The sequence below is a fragment of the Aegilops tauschii genome, chromosome 4 (genome assembly GCF_002575655.3).
Source record: "Aegilops tauschii subsp. strangulata cultivar AL8/78 chromosome 4, Aet v6.0, whole genome shotgun sequence".
NCBI classification, from domain to species: domain Eukaryota; kingdom Viridiplantae; phylum Streptophyta; class Magnoliopsida; order Poales; family Poaceae; genus Aegilops; species Aegilops tauschii.
In genome coordinates this window covers 445,429,196-445,449,847 of record NC_053038.3, presented here as the reverse complement: position 1 = coordinate 445,449,847, position 20,652 = coordinate 445,429,196, and positions in this window count along the sequence as shown.

The window sequence follows — 20,652 nt, the reverse complement described above, 5'->3', positions numbered from 1 at the left end:
CAGTCGGCCCGTTTGTGGACCGTTAGTCTGTTGGGCCATTTTCATAGCATCACCAAATACGGCCTATTAACGGCCCGTTATGGTCAGCCCATAAAATGTACAATTTCCATTAAAGGCCCGTCTACGGCCCATTAAAGGCCTGTACAAGACCCATAAATGAGTCGGCGGCCCATGGATCCTACGAGACGTAGAAGGCCCATGGATCCTACGAGACGTAGAAGGACCATGGATCCTACGAGACGTACAAGGCCCATGGATCCTACGAGACGTACAAGGCCCATGGATCCTACGAGACGTAGAAGGCCCATGGATCCTACGAGACGTAGAAGGCCCATGGATCCGACGGCCCGTGAAGGGCCATGGTCGGGTGAGTTGGCCCCCGTTTGAATGATATAGCATATTCAAAGAATTATCCTACTCAATACTATACAACAAAGAGATCAAGGCATAGAAAGGTAGAATAATCCTACACTATACAATAAAGAAATTACAGCCGATTATACCCACTGGGCATTATGGTTCGGCACAGGTGATAATAAAGCATACACAAATTGCAAATTACATAGACTGGGCAAAGACAACTCATACATCATGGACGCGCATCAACTTAACTCCATTTGAACTATAATCTCTTCAGAAAATAGGATTGGCCGGATTCAGATAGCACAAATTTCAGTCTACAAAATCTCCAATTCCTTCATGGTTACCTCAGTGTCTTGTTTCATTTTTTGACTCCTGCATCTAATACCTGCATGTCCAGTCTCAACTTGTTGATTATAGGTTGACAATCATGTACACGTTGTCTTGCCACCTCTAGTTGATGATCGAGAACATCAGCACATTCCAATTCCAATCCATAATCATTCGGTAACGGCCATGCCGCACTGCTCGCAGATCTTTGTGTTGATGTCACTTCATCCTGAAATGTTTCTGTAAGTACACATGACTAGGGCAAAAATATAGTTACAACAGTGAAGCGAACAAGACACTATTTTGTACTACATGGCAAAACAGGACTAACAATAATGTTACACATCACTTTCAAAAAAAATGTTACACGTCATGAAGCATAAGCAGGTGATATTTTAAAAATTATAAAAAAGATAGTCTGTGCAGCCTGCATACAGAAATCCCTCTTAGCTCACCAGAGGAGCATGATGTTGGGGCCCAATCGAAAACACAGACAAGTTACAAATTTAGACATCACGTTGCGTATAAGTAAGCAAGCAGTTGGCCATTTTGTGCCTCAATTAAAGTCTTAGGGAGCATAATGAACAGCAGAGGGTTTCATACAAACATACTACAGCAGGCAAAACTATGCAATCATTAGCGTAGTATAAACTAGATTGTGAGCCTCATGCAATAATAGTTGGTTAATAGACTCCAAAGCTTCAGGCACACTTTGGTAGAGTAATTAAATGGTAAGGCCTTTAATTATGTCAACTAATAGTGATACAAGTACCGAACATCAGGCATGATTATTTGGGCATCTCATTAACTAAGGACAAATAAAGCAATTGAAAAGAAAAAATTAACTATGCCTGAAACAAACAAGGAATTGAACTGTTGAGTTGCATACAGTGACTTACCTTAGCAGGTTGAAGAGGCTCAGCGCAGCTCCTACTTCTCTTGCAAGGCTCCTTCCTAACATCTTGTACTTGGAAATCCTCAATCTTATCTTCATTGCACCCCTTTTGCATACTTTCCAGTCTATGAACACAAAAGGATGAGATTATAACAAAACAACACCACATAATGAAACATGCCGCATCTCTTGCACTTGCACATAATGAAATGAGCATTTACTATGTCTGCACTATGTAAAAACTAGGCATACCTTCGAACTGGATCTCCAAGTACTCTTGGAGAGCCTACTGTAGTGTACAGCCAAACCTTTATGTCACCTATGAGTTAGACAAGGCCCCACTACAGTAGCCCTTAGTGTTTAAATCGTTGACAAGCTCTGCTAGAGTGTTAGGTCAAGAACAGCAAGTAATCAAAGCCAACAGTCCTAGTATGGCTGGCTGATGCAAACAAGCAATTGAACAGATGTGTGAGCAAATCTTACATTTCAAGAAAAGAAGCAAAGAAGGAGGCTTAAAGACCATCACTTGACTGACCAGATTTAAGGGGCATTTAAACATCATGTGCAACGTATGAACTAACATAAACATTGCATATTCCAGATTCTACAATGGAATGCACATGTATTAGGTTATGCCATGTATGATGATGCCTAAATGTACAGATAGCAGGCAGGAGTGATTCATCATTGCACGCATGATTGAATTGTAGGTTAAGGGCAAGTTCGATTCCGCCTTTTCAGGGCATATTGTCAAAATAAGCCATAAAAGATGTAAAGAAGTCATTTTTGAGTTATGGGCTTGGGCTTAACTAATTTCGCTTTGGAGGGGGGTGTTTCAGGTAGATCCTCACTAAAAATTGAAGGGAAGGGGAATAGTGAAATGACTCTGTTGTCTGCCTATATTACACTCAAAATGCAACTGCTGACGCCCGTGTCACACCTGACCCTCAAGTAAAAACAAACACGCAAGCATTCATTGCCCTGCCCGCTTGCATCTCCTCTCCTATTTCCCTCTACCTCGATCCCCTGCCTGCAGCACTAGGGTTCCTCCAGCGAGCCGTCGCCACTGGTCCCATCTGGCCTGGTCCTCAACGATGCTATGTCCAGCTAGGCTACATGGCCGGCGGGTAGGGGCAAATCTCCCTGGCTGCTCCTCCCTCTGGCGCCGCCCCTCATTCTCATGGTCTCCAGCAGCTGCTCCACTGTGGTTCGTCCAACGCACTACTCCGGCAGGCACTGCACAACTACGGCTGATGCCACACTGCGGCAGAAGGCACCTTATTCCCCCTCCCCTCCTCCCAGGCCATGGCCTTGAGGTGCTGTTGAAGGATGAGCTCATCCAACAAGGTGAGGATCTCCTCTGAGTTTTTGCCAAATTTTCATTCTGATCCACTATACGATGAATTGCTATGGGCTGCTTCTACTGCTGCTATATGATGCATTGCTATGAGCTGCTCCTGCTGCTGCTATATGATGAATTTCTATGAGCTGCTGCTTGTGTATGATGAGTTGCTATGAGCTGCTGCTGCTGCTATATGATGAATTGCTATGAGCTGCTGCTACTATATGATGAGTTGCTACAAGCTGCTCCTGCTGCTGCTATATGATGAATTGCTATGAGCTGCTCCTCCTGCTGCTATATGATGAATTGCTATGAGCTGCTCCTGCTGCTGCTATATGATGAATTGCTATGAGCTGCTGCTGGCATATGATGAATTACAGACTGCTGCTGCTGTATGATGAGTTGCTATGAGCTGTTGCTGCTATATGATGCTTTCAGGTGGTGCTGCTATACGATAATAACCAGCCACTTGGACCATCGAATTTCAATAAATAATTGTTCTTCATTTAAATGTGGGTCATGCTTTCTTCGTTTAAATTAGGCAATGAGATCTCTATGGAAAACATTGACCAAAGTAGATTGTGCCAAGTAGATGGTATCTTTGTATTTGCATTTTGAGCAAATAGTGATGGTCTATTTTCCTATCATATTAATTACTGCACTGGGTTCAATTTGTGATGTTTGCAAGTCAAATTAATTTCCATATGGGCAGCAAAATGAAAAAAATATAATGCAATCTAGACTTTCCACTGATCATACCAAAGATAAGCTGAAAACGCAATGAAAAGAACTGGTTGGCTTATTACATGGAGCTTATATTCACAGGTGCTTATTTTCTTAGGATAACTTGTAATAACTGTCCCTAAGAAACTTGGCTAATAGAACTGGCATACAAATAACATGTCATGATGATTGCAATGGAGGAGTGACGTACCATAGCACACTGTATAGGCTCACCGCTGCCTCTCCTTTTTTTTGCGATGTTCCATGAAATTGCCACATACATCTTGTACTTTTTCATTGTGTAACCCTATCTGCAAGTTGACACGGCTAATTTCAGACATCTCTACATGATACTACATTGCATATCCCTTGCGCATATTTAAACCACCAATTAACGATTGTGTGCGTACCATAAACTAGCCATGACTCTGTATGCTGGACTAGCAGGCACTCTAAGGGAGCCTAATGTAGTGCACTGGAATTCCTACATGCCACCTACGATTTTGTGTAATGTACTGCCCCTGTTCCTAAATATATGTCTTTGTAGAGTATGGACCACATACAGATGTATATAGATGCATTTTCGAGTGTAGATTCACTCATTTTGCTCCGTATGTAGCCTATAGTGGAATCTCTAGAAAGACTTATATTTAGGAACGGAGGTACGAGGTAGTATCATGTAAGACATCTACATACCTAATTTATCAGCCAGTAGTAGAAATCATTGTCTGCACAAAGGGATTACTGGTCGAAAATCCTAGCAAAGCACGCTGGCAGGCACAGAACAATACAAGAGAGAGAGACGCGCTTACAAGATCATAGCAATGCCTCAGTCCAGGATCTTGGTTGACCAAGCTGTTAGATCCAGAAGAAACATCGTCCTTGTAGTTTTTGCCAGCTGCATAACAGGTAACAGTGACCGGTTAGTATATTTGAAGTACATCGGGCAGGTGATGTTGGACGGGTTTAAAGGTGACAAGTACCTAGGCCGTGGCGGGTGCTTGGCATCTCTCCAGACGGTGGGAATCAGGTTAGAAACGTCGAGGGTGATGACGCTGTGCTGGCTGTCGGGGTCCAGTAAGGAGATCTAGAACCGTCGAGTAGGGTGTTTGTGGAGCGGCTCCGGTAGGGTGGACTACGGTGTGGGCGAAGCGGATCTGTGGCCGTGGACGAGGGCGTAGGTGAAGCTGCTCCAGTGGTTGGGTTAAGGATGGTGTCGACGACGCAGATCTGCGGCCGTGGACGGGGCGTCAGAAGCTGCTCCGGTGGTTGGGTTAAGGATGGTGTCGACGATGCGGATCTACGGCCGTGGACGGGGCGTCAGAAGCTGCTCCGGTGGTTGGGTTAAGGATGGTGTCGACGATGCGGATCTGCGGTCGTGGACGGGGCGTCAGAAGCTGCTCCGGTGGTTGGGTTAAGGGTGGTGTCGACGATGCGGATCTGTGGCCGTGGACGGGGCGTCAGAAGCTGTCCGGTAGGTTGGATGAGGGTGCGAGGAAGCGGATCTGAGGCCGTGGACTTGTGAGTTGGCAAAGCGGCCCCGGTAGGGTTGAGAATGGTATAGGCGAAGCTACTCCGGTAGGGTTGACGATGGTGTCGGCGAAGCGGCTCCGGTAGGGTTGAGGAAGGTGTCGGCGAAGCGGCTCCGGTAGGGTTGAGGAAGGTGTCGGCGAAGAGGATCAGAGGCCGTCGACGGGGGCGTCGGTGGGGCGGCTCCGGGGGGTGTGGACGAAGCGTCTCCGGTGGGGAGTACGATTGAGCCGCTGCAGATGCTCGGCGGTTGACGAGAGTACCGGCGAAGCAGATCCGGCGCCATGGACAAGGCCGGCACTGAATGGGCTATGGTACAGTGGTGGATGAGCAGTCTACTTGTTTCTAGGGGAGGTGGGAGGGGTAGATGTGGCCGCAGAAGCAGATCCGGCGAGGTGGACGCCGCTGGCAGTGAATGGGCTATGGTACGCCGGTGGATGAGCAGTCTAGGGTTTCGAGAGGGGAGGGGAGAAAGGGCGATGAAGTACGGACGGCGTGATGTAAGATGCTCTGGTGCTGTGGAGTTAGTCGTTTTTGCGGCAGGGGAGAGGAAATGGGGTGCCGTGTAGTGGGGGAACCGAAAGTTACCAAAGGAGCCCCGACCTATCATGTAGATGAGGGCGGTATTGTAATTGTTGGTCTCCGTGCACCAAGGACAAAAGGGGGATTTCGCATGCTAAAGACTAAGGTGGCGGAAATTTTAGAAGGAGGCGGGAGCTTTTGCTAGCAGGAAGGTCATGCTAGACTGTGTACACGGGGCACGCGTCAGCAGTTAATAACTGGTGTGAAGTCCACGCCAGAAAAAAAGACAATAACTCGGGATGATGCGCCGATAACTTGGACGTTCACACGGGCGCGGCCAATCGTACGGGTGTAGTGGCGCGTTCACAAAAAAGGGATCAAACGCTCAGCCTATGTATTTCTCGTGTAAATAGATAATTTAGTGCCATTGATTATTTACTTTAAACATAATGCATTGACGTGTTAGTGTAGAGGCGCACAAAAAGAAATGGATATTGTAGTCAGCTACTTAAAAGTGTTACCTCATATGATTACATAGCCTCCATTTCATAAATTGCGTACCCCTTGAATTCATATATGAATATTACATATATTACTTCAAAATAGAAACTTAAATCATCCAAGACTAATGAATCTGAATGCAAGAATAACAATGGTGCATATACATGATAGCTACATTGGTTGTTTGAAGAAACATCACTGTAACTTTGGCATGCACAACTGAAAAGGTTTATTTAAATAGAAAAAAATGTGATATGTGAGTGTCCAATCTTTATAGCGTTGAATCGATAGTGTACCTTTGGCCACGATACGAAGTAGATATTGACTTATGTACAAGCGATGCACGTCCACGATCGCTAGATAGTGATATGTGAATGAATTGTGCAATCTCTCTCACACGCATACATATCTCATTTCCTTGTGGGCATCGGAATCACACACGCGCACTTCGTGTATTTCTCTCCCTCCGTCAGGGTTAAATTCGTCTTTCTACCCCGTCCTACAAGTCTCTCACACAGAAACACACATGCTCTCTATGTCTAACACGCCCACCCCTTTAATTCCGCCCACCCACAGCCACTAATGTCTCAAAGTATAATAATGTCTCTCACACATATGCTATCTACCTATCCCTTAATATAGCTAGATATGTGTCACACAAACTCCTTCTCCCTACTAGCAAGATGCCCATGCGTTGCACGGAACATCAAGATGCATTTATATGAGAAGTTTATCTTGTGGGAGAAAAGGATGAACGAGGGAATGCCTTATTTGCAAATGCGGAGAGGGGTGTGGGTATCTTTTTGCAAAATTGCCATAGTTTCCTTCCTGTCCGTCGAATATAAATCGGATGGCCTATATTGCAGGATGGCAGGAACACCATCATCACCAACTCTGTTTTTTTATAAGAGTAGAGATATGTGAGTGTCACTGCCCCCCCCCCACACACACCCACACTTCCCAACACCGAAGGAGTAGGGTGACACCTCGATCTTGATACTAATCTATCGACTGGCTTCTCTCTCAAACATACACACACACACACACTACCCGGCACCGAAGGAGTAGGGTGGCACATCGACCTTGATAATAATCTATCTACTCCTCTTTCAAACACACACACACACACTCACTAGTTGTGCCTCTGTGCCTACCGCGCACACTCTCGATACGTCTTTCTGTCCCTCCCCCCCCCCCCCAACAATGACAGCAGAAGGGTGACAACTCGATCTGATCATAATCTGTCAATTGGTTTCTCTCTCAAATATTGTGTCTCGGTGCCTCGCTCGGTAGCCCCCTCGATATGTAGACTTCTCGCGCGCGCACAGCTGTAGTGACGATGACGCTGAACCCAGTGTGCCTTGTTTTTACCGGCCTCATGTGATAGTTTTCACCCTATTTTCTGTTAATTAACAAGGCAACCTTTTCTTTGTTACTACTAGTGAATCTAAAATCATTCGGGGCTGACATAAAATATATCACTTCAACCCAATTATCGAAACAACTATTTTAAAAGAAATTAGCTAGCTGCCCGTGCGTTGCACGGAACATCAAGATGCATTTGTATGAGTAGTTTATCTTGTGAGATAAAAGGTTGAACAAGGGAAGGCCTTATTTGCGAACGTGGAGAGACATGTGGGTATATTTTTGCAAAATTGCCATAGTTTCTTTCCTATCCGTTAGATATAAATCCAACGGCCTATATTGCAGGATGGCACGCACACCATCATCACCAACTCTGTTTTCTACTCCCTCCGTTCGAAAATACTTGTCATCAAAATGGATAAAAAGAGATGTATCTAAAACTAAAATACGTCTAGATACATTTCGTTTTATCCATTTTGATGACAAGTATTTCCGGAAGGAGGGAGTATTTGTCTTTTTAGAGATTTCAACAAGTGACTATGATCGGATCTTACCAACATACTCAAAAAAGTAGTCCATAATTTTGATGTTACCCTCTTTTCTTGGCGGTGCAGTGCCATCTGGATACCTCATAAATAAATCAAGGACAAATCTGACCCCTTCCGGAAAAGACATACGGAGCAAAATGAGTGAATCTACACTCTAAAATATGTCTACATACACATCCGTATATGGTAGTCCATTTGAAATCTGAAAAAGACAAATATTTAGGAACGAATGGAGTATATATAATAGTAGACATGGAGATATATCTCCAGCATGGTCTACAACAAAAATGTGCTGGGCTGGTTAGCGCCGGATGCTCGCAACGCGATGACATGAGTTCGAATTCTGTCTTTTAACTTTATATTTTTATATTATATATTACTCTACTTATTTAATATATACTTCTTTCACTGCTGTACTGACAGTGGAACCCACAGAGTACTTAGAATACAAGATTAAGGACGGACTTGTTTCTTTTTAACTTTCTGTACGAAGCTGTAGCCACCCTGCAAGTCACGTGTACACTGTACATGCAATTAACCTTTTATAGAGGGACAATCATACAGGCAATTAACTCAAATGGATTGGATGTCACTCTATTATTTCCAGCATAAAGAGCATCTCCAACGGTAGCCGGCAAATTTCCTCCCGCTTCCTTAAGCGGAGGATGACATCAAACGCCAGCGGCATACATTTTTACAACTCTAACCAACCAGATGAAATTCGTGCAAACACGGACTGATTTAATATAAGCATGAAGGATTTCGTATAAAAAAGCCGGATCTTCATATAAACATGATGGATTTCATTACATTTACATGAACAAAGAGGTGCCAATCCGGCTCTCTTGTATAATTAATACTCCCTCCGTCCGGAAATACTTGTCCTAGAAATGGATGTATCTAGACTTATTTTAGTTCTAAATGGCCGCCCGCGGATCCCTTTGTCTTCCTCATGTCCGTCAGACACTTGCGGGGTCGACGAAGGTCCTCGGAAGAGACGAAGCAGCAAAGAAACCACCTGAATCCGTGGTCGTCGCCTCGGCGATGGCCTTCATGGGTCCCAAGTGGCGGCGGCCTCCCGTGTTCTACTTCTCCTCGATGATGGCGGCGGACACGGAGAAGCTGGCCACCGACTCGTCGCTTCACGCACCCGGCTTCTGTCTCTGCCTGCATGGCGCTGCCGCAGGCACGGGAGGCGCGGCCACCGCAGACACTGGTGGCGCGGTACGACGCGGCAGCGACGGCGCCCGTACCGGCGTGCTAGCCGCCGTGCCGGCATGGAGCAACTCGCCACTCCTCATCGAGTTGAACTGGAGCGGCGAGTTGCTGAACCACGCGCCTACTTGGGGCGGCAACTGGCTCCGTCGGGCCAAGCGAGGTTGGTGAAGCACCGAGCGGCCTCGCCCGTATCCGGAGGGCTCGGCGGGCCACCCAGCCGAGTAATATGCCAGAGAACGGCTCATCGGAAGCCATCGGAAGAGTGGAGAAAATGGTGGCGGAGATGGGGGAGCGGCGGAGGGGTGCGATTCTTGCCCGCTGTCTGTCTGGCCTCGTGTAAATAGAGGGCGGACGGTAGGAGCTTGGTCGGCGTCTAGCCTCGTTTAAACTGAGGGCGGACGGGAGGAGCTCGGCCAGTGTTGCGTTTAATTCCGGCCCGCTCATGAACGGACATGTGGCAGGAGTAGGATTCTCGGTTTGCATGCGTGTTTAACGGAGGGGTTTAATGGAGGCGCCGGGCGTGCAGCGGGCGGCGCAGTACTATTCAATTTGACAGCAGTAATGAGCCGTGAAATCACAAAGGCCCTCGCCTCTCGTGAAACCGACCGAGCTAGACTGCCCTGCCCTCTAGCCTTTTAAAAAATGTATATACTCCACTTTTGTACAGTAGTAGTATCGATGGATTGCGCCATGGAGCAAAACTTGAAATTAAAAAAAGGTGGTACATATAGAGAGCGCTCGTTGCCAAATTATGCATATAGTACTATTAAAAAGGCTTGTCACAATAATGGTGTCCAGCACAAGAGCACAACCCACCCCTCAAATAAAACTAAGCACCCTGGAATTCTTAGACAAAACTAAGCACCCTGAAATTCTTTGACAACTAAACTGCTGGCTATATGATGTTGGCCATATATATTGTACGTATATAATGTGAAGAAACGAGTGGTAGTACTATACCAACTAAAAGATGAAATGTAAGAAATACTAGTATGTACGTACTGAAGAGTTAAAGTAACAAGAAGAAACATAACATAGTTCTGCTGGGGGCTCAGCACAACACACCCCTCAAATTAAATTAAACACACCTAAAATTAAACTTTGCAACTATTCCAGTAGACACTGCATTAGAACCACCATGAGCAACGACACTGCCACCTTACTCGGAGTCCTCGTCCACGTCCTCGACTTCGTCCTTATCCCTCTTCCTCTTGGCTGATACTTCTTTGCTTGAACCACACACATGGCTGTTGCTCTTCATCCAACCCTTGTAGATATTGAAGCAAAGGTACACATCCATTGCAGCATAGTGGATGTGGTCTATATCTAGTACATTCCGCTGCCATGCATGACGATGAAACGTGTATGGAGGTTTCTCCATTTTACCATACGAAGGATGAACCATGGTTCCTGCCAGGGTCAGCATTGAAGGCTGACGAGAGGACACCAGCCGATTCTTCTGGAGGTCGAAGGTGTTGCCTACAATGAGGCCTATCCGACGCAGGACTTCTTTGTCGTTACCAAAGTCTACAGTAACGAATTTGACTAGGTTGCTCTCCAGGAAGTCCTTAAAATCCTGGCACTGAACGTCGGCATGGCATATGTGGTAGACCAAGCATAAGTCATGCACGCAAACCTGGATCACGGCGGGCTTCTTCCTCTCTTCGTCCTTTAGATCCTTCTCTCGTCCCAGGACTGTGGTGTACTCAACATCTAGCCCAGCGACCCACTCATCATCTGAGTCTTCGCACATGCGTCTGAAGCGAGAAAGGCATCCTTTCACCATCGCGGAAGAACGGGTGTAGATGACGTCGAACTCATCACCGGTGATTGTTCTAACCTTGTACTCACCGCTGATCAGGGAGATTTGGGACGCCATGGATTTGGGAGGAGGGTTAGGATTAGTGGAACTGCCGTAATGTGAATGGACGGGACGACTAGGAGCGAACCGCCGTAGTATTGAAGGACGTGCGGGGACGAGTAGGAGCGAACTGCCAGCGTGCGAACGGCACGGTAGTGGCTTTCCATTCTCCCATGATACAGGCTTCCGAGAGCCCTTGGATTTGAGATTGAACGGTTGCATGGCGTGATTCTAGACCTATGGGTGAATATCCTATCCTGGAGGGTTATTCTGCAAATTTTCAGCAACTTAGCATGCGACCGTTTGATCTCAGATCCAAGGGCTGCCAGCAGCCCGTATCGTGGTTGCGCCTACCACGACCGTCGCATCGCTCGTGCGGTCGCGCCCTTGGAGATTTAACATGGTGCGTTAGGCTATCTGATGTTGGCATGTCATACATAGTCATCACTTAGTCACTCATACTACAACAAGGTTTTGGCTATAAGGTTGGCTATAAGTGTATTTTTTTTACTTCTCTCTATCTCTTTCTTCGTACTCCCTCCGTCCCATTATATAAGAACGTTTTTGACACTAGTGTAGTGCCAAAAACGTTCTTATATTATGGGACACAGGGAGTACTAGTATTTATTGCATTGCCAAGGAGTGACCTCTTCCAATGAAATGGTGTTGCTAAGTTTGCTTCATTTAATTAGCTATAGACTCAAAATTGTCTTTTCACCTAGGTACACGCGCTTAGCACCGTTTCTTCCTTGGGTCACCAAACTAGTCTCTCTCTTCTTGATTAACTTGCCACATCATACTTTATGCCTATGTGGCAAGCTTAAGCACCTGTAGGAGCAAGTAAGTACAATAGTGCGCTTTACATGGCATTTTTTGCATATGTGGAGGAAAGAGAGGCAAGGAAAAAGTGGAGAAGTGGGCTCTCATGCAAGAGTGAGCCTCTACTACATGGTGGAGCATTGGAAGAGGCACCTGTATGGAGGTGGTCAGGAATCGGGAGACTCACGCCGGTCGTAGCGCCGCAGTTAAAATGATAATGGCAAGTCAAATCACGGGGCCCCACCTGTCCAGCAGTAACTCACTGTCGAATCACACAGCCCTACGTTTGCAGCAGCCTACTCCCTCGTCTTCTCGCGTCTCTGTCGAACTGACTAGGCGGAACTGCCCTGCCTACCGCGCAGGAAAAGCCCGCGTAGTATACTCCCTCTGTCTAGGTGACCAAGGTGAAGAGGAAAACGAGAGAACTTAATGTTTAGTATTTTCTAAGGCTGGTGGTAATGGTACTAGCCTTAGCAATTTTGATGAGGTGTCATAGAATTAAATTAAGAAAGAGAGAGAGTTGAGTACTATGTGTCATACATGGCAATAAATAAAGTACTACATGATACTAATATATGATACATGGCGCAGGAGTACTAAGTATTATTAATACAGTTTTGCTAGAACTCATCTAGATGAGATATAATTTGGTCTCATTCATCTTTTATAGCCATTGGATGTGATGCTATATAAGATGCGTGGGTGCTGACGTGGGTTGTATTTGTTCTTGTGCAACGAACTGACCACTGCATGTCATGTTTGATAGTCTCAAGTCATTAAAAGCATACAAGCCCACATCTCTTCTTGGTTGATTCCTCTATTTATGTCAAAAAATAAGAAACAACGTGAGAGTTAATGCACCACGCCTATGTGTTTACTATTTGGTTTTCGTAAGATGACTTAATAGTCACCTAGACGGAGGGAGTATTCGATTTGACAGCGGGCGGCGCAGTTCCCGATACAGCTTTAATGCAGATGAGGGAGGGAGTAGCGGTTCCCGATATGTTGAACGGCCAATGCATCCTCCTTCAATTAATGCATGAGGGAAGTAATGGGAGGAGGTCCGGGAAAAGAGGCTGCACGATGTGAATGCAACGCAGTTTGCCCTCATTGCCCTCATATAAAGGCGCCCCTCCATTCCAATGCATCTACCACATCATAAGCAGCTAAGCATTTGCCTAAGCACCTACACTAAGCGCAAAAGAGCTCACTCCAGACCCATGGCGGCGATGTGCGTGAGCGGCCAGCGGCTGCGCCAGATGGTCCACGATGCCGGCCTGCGGCATGGCGCCGAGGATCGTCTCCAGACGGTGTTGGAGACCGGCTGGTGGATGGCCGCCGTCGACGCCAACTACGACTCTCAGTTGGACCAGATGATCGTTGCCACCAGCAACAAGTTCACCGTCCTCAAGAACCTCGCAGACTACATCGCCGTACTCCTCCAGCCCGCGCGCCCGGGCTCCTCATTGCCTGCCACCCTAATCGGCCTTAATGGCCGGAACCCCTTTCAAGCACTGGTGGCCCTGTGACTGCCCGCCGACGCCACGAAGAATGTCCACCTGGAGGTCGCGCTCGCCGTGAGGCACCTCGCCCTGCAAGAATTCGTCGACCTACACATCCACGTGTACGAGCAAATCGTGTACATAGGTATCTACAAGGCCAGTGAGGACGCTACGACGTTGGCCTTCCTCAACCGGCTGGAAGCCTTGGATGCCTTTGCTGAGAAGCACCTCGACCTCGCCACAAAAGCCGCCGCTCCTTAGCCGCCGGTCGGTGGCCCGGCGCACTAAGTTGAGGAGGAGGAGGAGGTCATACGTTCGTGGATCCATCTTTCTTCTTGCCTTCTGTAACCACCACTGCGATCGCATCATCGTGGCCTTAATTCTTATTGTGTTGTTGCATTCTCGTTCCAGTCAATACCGACATGTGCGATCCCTTTGCTTAATTATATGCATCACTGTAACTAGTACTCCATCCGTCAATTTATAAGTTGTTCTTACCTTTTCCATCAACTTCGTGCAACGCGCGGGCATCTTGCTAGAAACACTAGAATATGTCTATATAATCCGTATGTGATAGTCCATTTGAAATCTCAAAAAAGACAAATATTTAGGTACGGAGGGAGTAATATATTAGGAGTATATCAAAACAATAGTGATTTCTTTCAAGTTTGTGAACAAATACTACTATTCTACTACTTTGGATCCGTCGCAACGCACGGGCACATTGCTGGTAAAAGGAAAAGGCCTACCGCGTTCGCGTCGCACCCCCACACGCCCGGGAGTCGGGAGTACAACACGGCCCGTCCGGCATGACACATAGCTTAGGGAAGGCGTGTTGCCTAGCATTTTCACTTTCATGTGGGACCGCCGTTGAGCAAATCGACACCCCGCCCGCCGCCGGGTTGGAAAACAGAAACGAGGGGAAGATCTAGCTGTAGCACGGAAGCCAAGAAATTTGGTGTCAGACGGGGCTCATTGATAGAGTAGGAGCATTCCATACTAGTACTACTCCTACTAGTACCAAGTTTGTACTCCTAATACTATATTACTAGTACTACCATTATACAACTAGTAGGTATGTGCACGGCACAACATCGTAGGAACAAAAAACGGGAAGATCTTGTTTTGGGTGATTTATCTTTTTTTCAATCAACGTAGTATGAATAATATGACGTGGGGGGCACCCATGAAGCTTATGTGGCTTGGTTGCATGGCTACGGAAGGTTAGAGAAAAATAAATAGATAATGTGTTTAGAGTGCACTCCACTAAATAGATATACTTTGGATCCATTGCAACGGACCGGCACATCTATATCTATACCCCCTATATAGTGTGTGAAAAACTTTGAAAGTTGGTCGTTGGATGAAGCCAATCCGAAGGTACAAAGATGGCAAATCCGAGCACTACTGGCCGTTGGATATCATCCACCAGATTCTGCCACATGTATAATCTAGAAGACTCCATGGTTGAACTTAATTCATGACTAACTTTGCCACAACTAAGCTTAGGCAAAGTTATTAGTTCTTCAAAATGAGAGCCACAAGTGGGCAAGCCTAAGGGAATCTTGCCACATTTTTTGTGTGTATCTCATGTGGGGCCTTAGTGTGGCTTGAACCAAACACTCACCTAAGTTAATCAAACTTGCCTAACCTTACATTCCACCAGATTTTGCCACATGTTAGAATCAGAAAGCTCCACATGTAGAAGCATAATGCACAAACCACCAGAATCTCATGCGTGCAATGCATGTGTACCTTACTAGTACTAGTTGGTAGTAGTAAGAAACAAATTCCAGTTTTGGCACGAGCTCGTACTGCGGGAGCACCACAAGGCCTGCCGCAGGAGTTACATTTCCCTCTCGGGGCCCACGAGACCGAACTTTAGTGGCTTAGTGCCCGGCCTATGAGTCAATGACATGCGGACCTTAAATGCGGCTGGCCCACATGTCATTCTCATGGTGGTGGCGTGGTTCGCGACTCACTCGTTCGAGATGAACCGGCCGGTGGTGGCGTGGCCGTGGCGAGGGTGCCACAGCTAGGCGTCGGGGCGTTACGAGGCGTAGATGGCCACACCGGCGGGTACTACCTGTAGTACATAAGTACTCCAACTGAGGATTGATGACCGGGACGAAATGTGTCACAGCCGTTGGATGAAAATTCGACGGTGCGGGAGTACGGATCGGAGCACTGCAGCAGAGCAGGCAAACCGCGTCCAATCGGGTGTGTCTGTGGTAGAAAGTTGATGGTCGCCGCAGTTCAGCTGGCCCGCATGTCATGCACACAAAGGCAGAGGAGCGGTGGGGCCGACAGGGATGAGGGGCACGTCGGGGGATGAGCATCCCCTGACACGAACAATCCTACCATTCTGTCACCAACATGTGGGACCCATAAGCGTGGGTCCCACCTGTCAGCAAAGGAAAGGCAGGGCAAGGTAGTGATAGGCACGCCAGAGGATCCATGTCCACGTCGGGGGACGTCGTGCCGTGGGTTGGAGCAGCGTCGTGGGAATCGCGTGTGGGTGTGGCAGTGGTAGAAACAAGAAACGTGATGGTCACCGTGGTTCAACTTCCATGGACAAGCTGTCATGTCTGCTGACACATGTATATCAAAACTAGAGTGTTTATATTTCAAGCACGAGAACAAGTATTATTCTACTACTTTGGATCCATTGCAACGCACGGGCCAGCACATTGGTAGTAGTAGTGTCCATCTCTATCTCTAGAGGCCTTCCCTCGTTCATCCTTTTCTCTCACAAGATAAACTACTCATACAAATGCATCTTGATGTTCCGTGGAACGCACGAGGATGTTTCCTTGGGGGTCCCTCCAGCGCGGCGTGGCCGTAGTTGCAAGTTGACGCCCCTTGAGATGCCGACGTTGAGGGGCACTCAAATTTCCTCCAATGAGCAGGTAAGATGAGTTTGATCACGTAGTAAATGCATTCTAAAGACTACTTCCGTGTCCATTTCCTAATTCTCCCCCTGCCCACTGTTTCACAGGTTAGGCTCGGTGCAAGTGGAGATTGGCTTGCATATGTACGGGAGGGTACCAACATCAATTTGCACAACATTTACAACGGTGACACCGTTCCCGTAGAACCTTTGTCCAACATTGGGATCAGCCATGCAACGGGCCACCGCATGAATTGGTACGATGGAACCACGGTGAGCTTGAATAAGATAGCACGAACCTTGCACATGGCGGTCAAAGGCGGACCATGCTGTCTGCGGTCGATTTGTTGCCGTACGAGTAGGAAGACGATGTGCTCCTTTCTAACCGCATCTTCGCGGTGACAAACCAGGGGACTTATTTGGTATGGGACACATCCTACGATATACTCCCTCTCTCCCAGTTTATTTGTTTTGAATCTTTTCGTTTTATAAGTTTCAAATTCAAATTTAGAGTTCCCCATCACATGTTGAGATTACAATGTCCATTAAATCGTTGCGTGCATGTATATTAAAGAAACAAATCTCGAGTTTGGCACGAGTTCGTGCTGCGGGAGCACCACAAGCCCTGGCGCAGGAGTTACATTTCCCTCTCAGGGCCGTCGGGACTGAGCTTCAGCGCCTTACTACACCTACCTTTGAGTCAATAACATGTGGACCCGATAGGTGACTGGTCCACATGTAATGCTCCCGTAGGCAGAGGGGCGGTGGGGCCAAGAGGGGTGAGCCGCAGGTCGGGGGACGTGTGGTTTCATGGGTTCGAGCGGCGTCGTGGGAATCGCGGGTGGCTATGGTAGAAACTTGATGCTCGCCGCATTTTAGGTGGCCCACATGTCATGCACACAAAGGCAGAGGGGCGGTGCGGCCGAGAGGGGTGAGGCGCACGTCGGGGGGCGTGGTGCCGTGGGTTGGAGAGGCATCATGGGAATCGCGAGATGAAACGTGATGGTCGCCGTAGTTGAACTTCCATGGACAAGCTGTCATGTCTACGGACACATGCACTGCATACCGATCACTGGAAGGAGTAGCAGAGAAAGCTATATATGTGGATAAATAGTTCCTTAAAGTCAAGCGGACCCACGCTACTACTATGTTCCAAAGACATGCACACCATCGAAATAGTCCATCTATATCAATATACACCGAGAGGGAATATTTTTTTTTACAAGAGAGGAAATAGTTCATCCATCCATAATGCCCTCCTGCTGGTGCAGCCTTTTCTTCTTCTTCTTCTTCTTCTTCTTCTTCTTCTTGTTCTCATTCTCTATGGGAGACGGCTTCGCAACAAGCTCTTTGGACCTTGCAGCTATCTCGAAACTCACACGGGCATCGAGGGCAGCATATTTTATCCGCTCGTACGTCAAGGGATAATTCTCCCATACAGACAACCTTAATGCCACCGTCTCGTCACCCTTCTGAAGATTTGTACCGAGCACAAAATTTGCTACGTCAAATAGGGATGGTGTCTGTTTATCACAATCTTCTACAGGAATTGATTCTGGTTTGTAGGTCAGCGATGCTTTTCAAATCAAGGTTGTACGGCTCCAGCTTCTGTTTGTCCCCATCGATGGCTGCCCCACAGATGTATACGTCCTCACGAGACAAGAAATCGTGAAGCTCACCTGGTATGGAGGGCGAGTGTATGATGTGGTACACCAAAACATCATCTTCGAGGCACAGCTGAAGGACGGCGGCGCGCTGGATCTTCCCAGGGGCACGCTCCGTGTACTCTGCGTCGAGACCGATGACCCTCGAGGGAGTTGGATACATTGTTGATCCACTGCCGAACAACCCTTGGGTGGACGGTGACGGTGGCAACTATGCGCATCGAGCCTTCGACGAGGACATGTTGGACGCTAAAAACCTGCATCTCGATTTCTTTCACCATTTGGAACCGCTGGAACGGAGGGCTATGGTTTGGAGAATTAGGATTAGATGGCTAGTCTAACTAAAGTAGTAGATGATTATTTAAAGAGGTTAAAAAAATGTGAACGCAGTGGGGTTTGGATGCAAATGAAGACGAAGGGGAGGTGAAGAAGCCGAGGAGAATCGGTTCCCGATGGAGAAGTAAATGGGAGAAGTGGCGTGCAGGCAGTTGATTAGACGGCTAGGTAGACTAAACGAAAAGGCTATGCGGGTAGACTGATGAGTCGTACATGTTCGTGTACGTGCCCATCCTTCCTGATAGGTGGGACCTATGCAAACAGATAAAAAAATGTGTCATAGTTTTTTTTTTGAGCGCGTGAGTGGGAGACACAACATTCTGTGGTTAAGGAATACTCCCTCCATTTAGGTGAGTATAAGTCGCCTTATGAAAATCAGGTTTTCCTAAAACCTTTAGGCGTGGAGCATTAACTTCCTGGTCAATCCCCTCCCAGCCTCGTTAGCCAGCGTTCTCTTCCTCTGCTGCCGCGTTCTACCTTTCCATTTTTCCTCTTCTCAAGTGTGGAACGATCTGCATGCCGTCCTTGATGCACCAGAACGACCACTGCATGCATCGCGGCAGGGCGTTGATTGGGCATGCACGAGAATTTGGTTCTGCTCGCAATATGGATGATACCTGAACGATGAAGTGAACAGGCATGCTAGCACGGGAGACCTATTTCCGCTATACAATACTGGAGTACTCATGTTCCTACTACTACTACTAGTAGTAGTAGTAGTACAACTGTGGTACACTTGATGGTCAAAATACTATTCATCCGGTCCTCACAGTGAAGTGACAACACCCTGCGCCTCAGACTAGTCCAGGCGGCGTGTTCGGGTTACCAAAGTCAGCCTCACCCTGTGCACTGTGCAGTCTATCACCGCCGCTGTACAGCACATTGGCGCCTCGCCTCGTCTCCCTCTCCGCTCCCATAGCACCACTCCATCTCCATCTCCTTCTCCGTCTCCATCTCACTGTGCCCCCGTGTACCGTCGCCTCACTCGCCTCCCCCAGTACCACTATTCCCTCGCTAGCCGCTCCAGCACCGACATCCTTCTCCCCCGTAAATCAAGCCCCCTTCCAAACTCCACCATGGCCGAACGCGAACCGGGCAGCATCCATATGAGCCGCGATTGGAGCAATCTCCCTAGTGACATCCTCGACCTCTGTTGTTCGTGTATGGATATATTGAGCGCCCTGCGGCTGGCTGCATGCTCGAGGGACATGCACACGGCCATCGTCGAAGCGAGGCCTAAGCTTTTCAAGACACCCTGCTTGCTGCTATCTGGTCTTGCGAGATTGGCTCACCATGATATAGAGGCGTGCATGATGCCCCTCGACTTCAATCCGATCTCCATTAGCCGAAACTTCTTTGCAGGTATGTAGTGGGTCGTCGTACATCATTTCCCTCGACATCGATCCGATCACCATCGCCCGAAACTTCTTGGCAGGTATGTACTGGGTCGGCATGAACTCCCACTGGATGGCTGCCTTCAGAGAAGACGGTAAAAATTTGGTGCTCGTGAACTTCCAGACCTCCCATGAGATTATCCTTCCTCCGTTGGATTATATAGAGTATTACCATCGCGGTCCAAGTCATCTAGATTACTATGTCAGTTGGACGGACCTTGTTTTGCAGAAGATTGTAATCTTCCAAGTGCCCACACGACATGCGAATTACGCAGACTTCAAGCTAATTGCCTTGTTCGACCGCGGACTCGCCTATCTTTACGCCGGTGCCTTCTTTAGTTGGAGACAACTCGGCTCGCAGTGGATCATCGTCAAAGCTGATACACACTTCTGTGATGCTATTGAACATAATGGCATCATCTACGCGATCGACAAAGCAGATGGCACCACGTATTGCTGGCATGGCGCGTGTAAGTTGTTTCCATCTCATGTTAATGATGACGCCATGACACTGTTTGAACTTTTTGTGATGATTGGCATATCCCTGTTTGAGCAGAATTTGAGTAGAACTATGGCAATGTATTAGAGACGCCGTAAATCAGCTATATTTGGAATGAGTTAATCATGCGATTGTGACCATGTCATTACAGCCAATTTGTACCCTGAATAATCAAACGGTTAGGAATATATGGATATTATCCTTATTTGACTATAATCTATATACTACTAGTAAATATGAGTGTGTATCAATGGCCATGTTAGTTTCCTCATTTTCATGATGTAGAAACATGCACCACACTGTTGGTTTCATCTAACCATACATTAGGGAAGTAAATGTGCATATGGAGAACT